Source organism: Danio rerio, chromosome 24 (assembly GCF_049306965.1).
Source record: "Danio rerio strain Tuebingen ecotype United States chromosome 24, GRCz12tu, whole genome shotgun sequence".
Lineage (NCBI taxonomy): Eukaryota > Metazoa > Chordata > Actinopteri > Cypriniformes > Danionidae > Danio > Danio rerio.
The window spans coordinates 40880001-40890547 of NC_133199.1; positions in this window are offsets into that span (position 1 = coordinate 40880001).

Consider the following 10547-nt stretch of genomic DNA (forward strand, 5'->3'; position numbering starts at 1 on the left):
CCAAAATAAAACAAATAAGACTTTCTCTAGAAGAAAAAAAATGTATAAAACACACTGTGAAAATTTCCTTGCTCTGTTAAACATCATTTGGGAAACATTTAAAAAAGAAAAAAAACAAAAACAAATGGGGCAAATATTTCTGAATTTAATGTGTTACACATATTTGTTTAATTAAATAATTTTATTTTGTCTTAGTTTTTATTTATTCTATTATTATTATTATTATCATTATTCTTATATTATTATTATTAAACTATTCTAGTGTTTTCTTTGTTAGTTTATGCATATACATTCAGCCACTGATGTGCTCCACATATTTTTTTTATTTAATTTATAATATATTTTTCTAATTTTATTTTGTATTATTTGTATTTGTTCTATTATTATTATTATTATTATTATTATTATTATTATTATTATTATTATTGTTGTTGTTGTTGTTGTTGTTGTTGTTGTTGTTGTTATTGCTACTACTACTGCTAAACTATTCTGGTGTTTGTTTATGCATATACATTCAGCCACTGATGTGCTCCACATATTTATGCATATACAGTTAAAGTCAGAATTATTTGCCCCCCTTTGAGTTTTTTTGTTTTTCTTTTCTTTTTTTTTAATATATTCCAAATGATGTTTAACAGAGCAAGGACATTTTCACAGTATATCTGATAATATTTTTTCTTCTGGAGAAAGTCTTATTTGTTTTATTTTGGCTAGAATAACACCAGTTTTCAATAAATAAAAAAAAACATTTTAAGAACAGAATTATTATTATTATTATATAAGCTATATATTTTCTCAATAGTCTACAGAACAAACCATCGTTATAGAATAACTTGCCTAATTACAGGCTAGTCAAGCCTTTAAATGTCACTTTGAGCTGTATAGAAGTGTCTTGAAAAATGTCTAGTCAAATATTATTTACTGTCATCATGACAAAGATAAAATAAATCAGTTATTAGAAATGAGTTATTAAAACTATCATGCTTAGAATTGTGTTGAAGAAATCTGCTCTCTGTTAAACAGAAATTGGGGGGGAAACATATATGTGCTAAACGTATTTTTAATTTAATTAACACATTTTATTTTGTATCATTTGTATTTATTCTTTAATTATTATTATTATTATTATTATTATTATTATTATTTTATTATTATTATTAGTATTATTATTGTTGTAGTTATTATCAAGCTATTCTGGTGTTTTTTTTTTTTGTTTGCTTTTGCATTTAAATCCAGCCACTAATGTGCTTTACACTTTTAAAGTTTTAAAGCAAAATATAAACTCTTTTTCTGCTCCTTTTTTTACCGATTTCAGCAAGTTTTGACACTTCCTGTGCTTATCTTCCTTAAAGTTGCTGTAGCTCGACACTTCCAGATCAGATAAACCTCATAAACATATCGAGAGAGAAAATCAAACACTTTCTGTTCGAGAGGTTCAGCTCTGATGAAATCACATTGAGCAATTTTAACCAAGAACATGCATATGGAGTATAAACAAGAAATGCTGAGTAAAGAAAGCACCTCCACCTTCTTTACAGAGAAGTTTAGTGCAAGTAAAAAAAAAACATAATTTAAATGTCATTTATTTTCCCAAACCAAAGTCTGCCAACACAAAAACACACAGCAAATACTGTTAAAAGCACAGTTTACCCCCCAAAATGATTGTGCTTAGCATTTACTCACACTCACAGCGAGTAGGTCACTGGTTTGAGTCCCGGTTGGGTCAGTTGGCATTTTTTTGTGGAGTTTGCATGTTCTCCCCGTGTTGGCGTGGGTTTCCTCCAGGTGCTCCGGTTCCCCCCTCAGTCCAAACACATGCGCTATAGGGGAATTGAATAGGCTAAATTGGCCGTAGTGTATGAATGAGGGTGTATGGATGTTTTCCAGTACTGAGTTTCAGCTGAATGCTGGTACAGTTGGTGGTTCATTCCGCTGTGGCGACGCCTGATGAATAAAGGGACTAAGCCGAAGAAAAAAAACGAATGAATGAATGAATGTTTAACAGAGCAAAGACATTTTTCACAGGTATATTCCTCTTTTGGATAAACTCATTTCCTTTACCTCAGCTGGGAAAAAATAAAATGAATAATATTAATGATAATAATAAAAATAAATAAATAAAATAATAATAATACAAACAATAATAATAACAATAATAAAAATACAAATAATAATAATAATAATAATAATAAAATACAAATAATATTAATAAAAATACAAATAATGATAATAAAAATATTAATAATAATAATAATATTAATACTACTACTACTACTACTACTACTACTAATAATAATAATAATAATAATAATAATAATAATATTTAAATAACTGAAAACTAACATTTCACAGGAGGGCTAATCATTTCGACTCATGTGAAGACTTTCATGTGAAACCCTACATCTCATGTGTTTTTTTTTATATTAAAAGTTTAAATTGAAATACCTACTATATAGTGTACTTGGTAGGGATCATTTAGGAAAGTGTGCTTGAATTTGTTAGACTTACAGCAAACCCTGCTACAAAAGCCACAAAAAATACTGTTTAAAAGGACCATTTACACACACGCACACACACACTTACCGGCCACTTCATTAGGTACACCTTACTAATACGGGGATGGACCCCCTTTTGCCTCCAGAGCTCCCTTAATTAAGATACTGGAAATATTCCTGAGATTTTGGTCCATTTTGACATGATAGCATCACGTAGTTGCTGCAGATTTGTCGGCTGCACATCCATGATGTGAATCTCCTGTACCACCACATCAAAAGGCTGCTCTATTGGAATGAGCTCTGGTGACTGTGGAGGCCATTTGAGTACAGTGAACTCATTGTCATGTTCAAGAAACCAGTCTGAGATGATTCACACTTTATGACATGGTGCATTATCCTGCTGGAAGTAGCCATCAGAAGATGGAGACACTGTGGTCATAAAGGGATGGACATGGTCAGCAACAATACTCAGGTAGGCTGTGGTGTTGACACGATGCTCAATTGGTACTAATGGACCCAAAGTGTGCCAAGAAAATATCCCCCACACCATTACACCAACATCAGCAGCCTGAACCGTTGATACAAGGCAGGATGGATCCATGCTTTCATGATGTTGATGCCAAATTCTGACCCGACCATCCGAATGTCACAGCAGAAATGGAAACTCATCAGACCAGGCAACATTTTTCTACTCTTTGATTGCCCAATTTCAGTGAGCCTGTGTGAATTGTAGCCTCAGTTTCCGGTTCTTAGCTAACAGTGTGGTCTTCTGCTGCTGTAGCCCATCTGCCTCAAGGTTGGACGTGTTGTGTGTTCAGAGATGCTCTACTGCAGACCTCGGTTGTAACAAATGCTCATGAGTTAATGTTGCCTGTCTATCAGCTGGAACCAGTCTGGCCATTCTCCTCTGACCTCTGGAATCAACAAGGCAGTTGCTCCCACAGAACTGCCGCTCACTGGGTATTTCCTCTTTTTCAGACCATTCTCCGTAAACCCTAGAGATGGCTGTGCGTGAAAATCCCACTAGATCAGCAGTTTCTGAAATACTCAGGCCAGCCCATCTGGAACAACCATGCCACGTTCAAAGTCACTTAAATCACCTTTCCTCCCCATTCTGATGCTCATTTTAAACTGCAGCAGATCGTCTTGATCATGTCTACATGCCTAAATGAGTTGAGTTGCTGCCATGTGATTGGCTGATTAGAAATTTGCGTTAACGAGCAGTCAGACAGGTGAACCTAATAATGTGGCCGGTGAGTGTATATACAGCAGGGGTCACCAACATGGTGATCACATGTGTTGCCCGCAGGCATGTTTTAAAAATAGCTTACCATAGCGCCACTTACCAGTAAGCTTCATCTAATATAGAAGTAATCATTTAAAAATGTAAATATTTGCAGAGATATATAAAAATAAAGTGTAGCACATTGATACATTAAGTACAGGGTATTTCCTACCATGTTAAATCATTGTTGATAACTTTTGTGAGAATCATTAACATGATCAGTGTCTTTACATGGATGAATATCATTAATTATTACCAAAATCATAAAGTATAAATAAAGTAAATTGAGCAAATTTGTTATTTGAGAAGTGTTTATCAAACTGGTAGCCCTCCACATTAATCGGTACCCAAGAAGTAGCTCTCAGTTTCATAAAGGTTGGTGACCCCTGATATACAGTATAGAAAGTGTTAATCAAAATGCCTACTATATAGTGTATTTGATTGGGATCATTCAGGGAAGAGTGCTTAGATTGGCCTACAGCAAACCCTGCTCACCATCTGAATAGTGCAAACAGGTTTTACAGTTATTCTCATTTTAATATAATCATCGACAGCAGATTTTCTTTTAAGACAAAGCTTCAAACACACAAGGCTTGGCATCACAGACTGTAAAGAAAACTGGCACACGGGGTCTATGAGCATCATATTAAGTGCTAATGAGTTCACTAAAGTGTTAGCACGCTGGCACAACACTTACTCAATACTGGCACCATCCGCTCGCCATGTGTTTGCTTGCTTTGCGAAGACATCTGTTAGTTTTTTTTTGTAGGGCAGGTTTGAAAGTAGGACGCCTCGGTGGAACTTATCATAATGCAGAATTAGGTGTTGTCATCCATAGATGTTATTTAGGACGATCAGATTGAACTCACCTCAGGGCTGCACCTGATATTATCACAGAGAAGTTACCGCCAATCGAGAAACCACGTGACTCACAATGGAGAAAACTGCTCTAAATAAACGCTTCTTTTTCCATTTCCAAGTGTAAAACAAGAACAATAAGGCAAAAATCATATAAACAAATGTATTAAAACATACAGAACAGAATAATTAATAATAATATTAATAATAATAATTAATCAAAATAAACTTCAGTTAGATACCGATATTTTAAATTAACATTTAATAATTAATACCTCCTTAAAGTGAAAATTACACAAAATTATTAATATATATAATTATGCAATAGCTCTTGCGTTATCAAATTGACAATAATAACCTATTAATAATAATAATTTACTCACATACTCCTAAAATTAGCTATAACATATATAGGAAAATAAGGCAAAAATCATATAAACATGTTCTTTAAAACTTACAGAACAAAGCATAAATAATAATAATAATAATAATAATAATAATAAACATTCTTTTAACTTGTCAGAAGTTATTGAAATTCAGGCAAAACAACAACAACAATAATAATAATAATAATAATAATAATAATAATAATAATAATAATAATAATAAACACTCTTTTAACTTGTCAGAAGTTATTGAAATTCAGGCAAAACAATAATAATAATAATAATAATAATAATAATAGGCCAAATAAAAATTAATAAACTAAACTTCTGTTAAATACCGATATTTTAAATTAACATTCAATAATTAACTTAATACTTCCGTAAAGTGAAAATGACAATATTATTAATATATATAATTATGATATAGACCTATTGAGATATCAAATTGAAAATAAAAACCTTATAATAATTATAACTTCCTATTCCCACATACTCCTAATAGCATCTTTGAAAAAAATTAAGGCAAAAATCATATAAACACAATTATCAAAACTTACAGAATGGAGCATAAATATTAATAATAATAAACACTCTTTTAACGGTGCCAGATCGGAACTTTTTGAAACTCAGGCAAAACAATAATAATAATAATAATAATAATAATAATAATAATAATAATAATAATAATAATAATAATAATAATAAATTAATTAATTAAAATTAATTAATAAATAATAAATAAATAATAATAAATTAATAATTAAAAATAAGGCTAAAATCATATAAACACGTTCTTCAAAACTTTAGAACAGAGCATAAATATTAATAATATTAATAAACACTCTTTCAACGTGTCAAAAGTTACTGAAATTCAGGCAAATATTTAAAAGAAATAATAATAATAATAGTAACTACTTTATTATTATTATTATTAGTAGTATTACTATTATTATTATTATTATTATTAGGCGATGCGTAGTGCTGTCGCCTCACAGCAACAAGGTCGCTGGTTTTAGCCTCGGCTGGGTCATTTGGTGTTTCTGCGTGGAGTTTGCATGTTCTCCCTGCGTTCGCGTGGGTTTCCTCCGGGTGCTCCAGTTTCCCCCACAGTCCAAAGACATGTGGTACAGGTGAATTGGTTGGGCTAAATTGTCCATAGTGTATGTGTGTGTATCCAGTTCATTCCGCTGTGGCGACCTTGGATTAATAAAGGGACTTGAAAGGGACTTGAAAGAAAATGAATAAAGGAATGAATGAATTAATTATTATCATTAATAAAACTAAACTTCAGTTAGAAACCATTTATTCATTCATTCATTTTCTTGCCGGCTTAGTCCCTTTTTTAATCTGGGGTCGCCACAGCGGAATGGACCGCCAACTTATCCAGCACGTTTTTACACAGCGGATGCCCTTCCAGCCGCAACCCATCTCTAAGAAACATCCACACATCCACACACACATACACTATGAATAATTTAGCCCACCCAATTCACCTGTACCACATGTCTTTGGACTGTGGGGGAAACCGGAGCACCCGGAGGAAACCCATGCGAACGCAGGGAGAACATGCAAACTCCACACAGAAACGCCAACTGAGTCGAGGTTCAGACCAGCGACCTTCTTGCTGTGAGGCGACAGCACTACCTACTGCGCCACTGCCTCGCCACTTCAGTTAGTTACCGATATTTTAAATTAATATTTAATAATTAATACCTCCTTAAAGTGAAAATGACACAAAATTATTAATATATATTATTATATCTTGAGTTATCAAATTGACAATAATAACCCAATAATAATAATAATAATAATTTACCACATACTCCTAAAATTAGCTATAGTATCTTTAAGAAAATAAGGCAAAAATCAAATAAACATGCTCATCAAAACTTACAGAACAGAGCATAAATAATAATAATAATAAAAGCTCTTTTAACTGTGCTGTGTCTGAACTCATTTAAATTCAGACATAATAATACCAATATTGTAAATTACCTTTTAATAGTTAGCTTAATTCTTCCGTAAAGTGAAAATGACACAAAATTATTAACATATATAATTATGGTATAGGCCTGTTGAGTTATCAAACTGACAATAATAACCTAATAATACAATTTCCCATTACCATATACTCCTAAAATTAGCTATAGCGTCTTTTTTTAAATTGTTGTGAATTAAAATACTTTAACCTCATTTATAATAAACCGTAATGAATACTGTAGTATGCTTTACTTTTTACTTTAGTAAACTGTGGTGTATTGTAGTACAATAAGAAAACTAGTATTGGTTAATTTGTTTAGCCTGTAGCTGCCGTTAGCATAGCAAGAATTGCCACAACGGATTAATTTCTTGTATAGTTCAAAAACACTTATAATTAACTACCATAGTATTTTTATGTGGGTTGTGACCATAGTTAGTTTGGTTACATAATGTAATTCTAAGCAAACTAAGGTTTAACAAGAGTTAATTCAGCCTCTTACGGAAAAACCCCTTGATCAGAAATAATAGCAAAGGCCTAAACCTTAAAAACAAAACTAGCTTTCAAAAAGCTTTGCAAAAGCCACATGAGTAAACATAGGCTTCGCTCTAATTCTCATAAACACAGACGTGGGGTTCAGAAGTGTAGTTTCACATTTAACCTCAACTGAGACTATCATATCATTGATGATAATAATATAAACCATGTACGCTGGTCTAAAACTGAACTATTGGCTCTGTGATTATTTTGAACGCTCTCTTGCTGATTAACTATAGTTTGTTTCCTTTACATGTCGGGCCAACTTGTGTATGGCTGTTCTCAACCGTTATAAAACTGAGAAAAAATTAACAATTAATGCGTAGAATATCCTGATATCTTTATGCCTTGCAGTTTCTTTATATATTATAGTATATTATTTTTAAATTTTATAATTTTATTTTATTTATAATTATATTATATATTATATTATATTTGGCATTTATATACTGATCAACAGAGAGATTATTTGAACACATTTCCAAACAGTTTTAATAACTGTTTTATTTTGTTTTTGCCATGATGACAGAACATAATAGCATATTTGACTAGGCATTGTGCAAGATACTATTCAACTTAAAATGCAGTTTAAAAGCTTAACTTGGTTGAATATGTTAACTAAGTTAGTTAATTAGACAAGACATTGGACAACAGCTCAAAATATACCTATTAATTATATATTTTAATTATTTAGCCAAGCTATGAAAGAAAAAAAAATCTTTCTACACTAAAAACTCTAATGTGTTGACTGAACGAAATTTACTGAGTAAACTCGTTGCCTCAAATTAACTGAGTAACAGAGCCTCCCAAAACGTTTATATTTAAGTTCATTTAACTTGCCGATTTGGTAGATTATACTTAAATTGTTCAGTTCAATCTGTGTGTCCCTGTGTGTAATTATATACACAGTTTAAAAGAAACATTTAAAAAAACGTTTAAAAGAAAAATAAAGTTGCCATTTATTCCCATTATGGTGAATAATTATACATGAAGCCTTGTTTTCTGATTAAAAAAAAACCTTGTACTAAAAGGTTGCACATATTACAATTTTACAGACATTCTACATTAAAAACGACCTGTTTTTTTTTTCAAAGGATTAATTGTGATTTTGCTCGCTATACTTAAAATCTTAAGTTTATGCAGTTTCATAGTAAATAAGTTAAATTAACTAGTGACAGGACCAAAACGCTACATTTAAAGTAATGTTCAGTCAACTTTACGTGATTGTTTACGTAAAGACAACATTAGCGTTTACCGTGTACAATACTGAAAATACTGTGAAATGTTTGCTCAAATATCTGCTTAGCATCACTTGGAAAAATTTTGAAAAAGAACATACATTTTACAGGAGGGTGAATAATTAAGTACACTGTAAAACTCAAAAAGTTAAGGTAACTCAAACCAGTTGAGGAAACCGATTGCAACAAACCATTTAAGTTCAAAAACTAATCCTAATGAGTACTGTAAACTTACTTCATTTGAGTAAGCGAAGGAATTTGAGCACAGTAAAACCTGATAAATGAAAAGAAGTCAATCGAACTGATTACTGTAAAACCCAATAAGTTAAGGCAACTCAAACATTTTAAGAAAACCGATTGCGTCAAATCATTTGAGTTAATGATCAGATGTGCTCCAACATTAGGCACATTCAAATTGAGACTGAAAACACACCTGTTTAGCTGTGCCTGTACTGAATGAGCACTGTGCTATATAACTAACAGATCATATTGCTTTTCTTTTTCTATTTCATTCTTTTATAACCTGTTTTAACTCATTTTAATCTGTTTTTATTAATTTAATTGTTTGTTTTTATGTTCTTAAACTTGTCTTTTTATTCTTGTTTATGTAAAGCACTTTGAATTGCCACTGTGTATGAAATGTGCTATATAAATAAACTTGCCTTAAAAAACTAATCTATATGAGTAATGTGAACTTACTCAATTTAAGTTAAAGTAATGAGGTATTAAATTAACTCTTTAAACACTGAGTTTAAAACTCTTTTTAAATGAATAGAAGTAACTTTCAGTCAATTTTGAGTTAACTGCACTCATTTCATTTGATAAAGTTGACTGTTGGGTTTTACAGTGTATTAGTAATTATTAGATATGAATAAGAAGTGAGATAAAGCTGAGCAAACTTAAATTCAACTTAAGATAAAGAGCTGAGCGATAGTTACATTTTGCAAAAAAAATTAACTGTTTGTTCTTGTTCAAACTACTTATTTAAAACGAGTTGAAACAACACAATTCTTATGCTTTTTGGGGACAACTTAATTGTTTTAAGTTCGATCAACTTAAATTTGTAAGAAACTAAGTTAACTTAATTTGTGTTGATATCGAGAAAACATGAAGGAATTGCAACATGGGCTCAAAGTAAAAGCAGACCTATGTACGTTTCTGGAGATCACAAGTTATGAAGCCAGAGGTACGTATGGCTGCATTTCATTTTTAAAATGAACGCTTTGGTGCGGTATGACGCCGTCCCTTTTCACACTATCCAGCTGACTGCTTATGGATGGCTTTCCTGCTGTTACCAATTTATCCCGTTAGCTCGCCATGTACGTCTGCGGACTTGAGACGCAGAGAGGAGTTGACCACGACAAGGAGGTTCAAGTCCGGTGATGAACAGCTCCAGAAAGCAGGTAAGACAAAAACCGAAGCCAAAAAATAAAATAAACAAGTAAATAACAGGGTGAGAATGTGGTAAAATCTGAAAACGTGGTAAAAATCAGACAAGAGCTTTTCTTTTTCTGGACTGCTTTGAAAATTGTTGGTTGGGTTTAGGGAGGTGGGTGGGCACTGGTCAATCAATACAATTGGTTGGGTTTAGGGAAGGAGGAAGGTATAGGTCAGTCGATCGGTTGGTCAGTCAGTGGATTTACATGAGAACAGCCGGTACGAATAGCGCTCGCAAGAGAAATTTGAGATCTCAAAAGCGTACACAGCGGCTGCTGGTGGATTCACGAAAACTGAAAAAAAAAAACATGGCTCCTTTTATGTATTTCACAG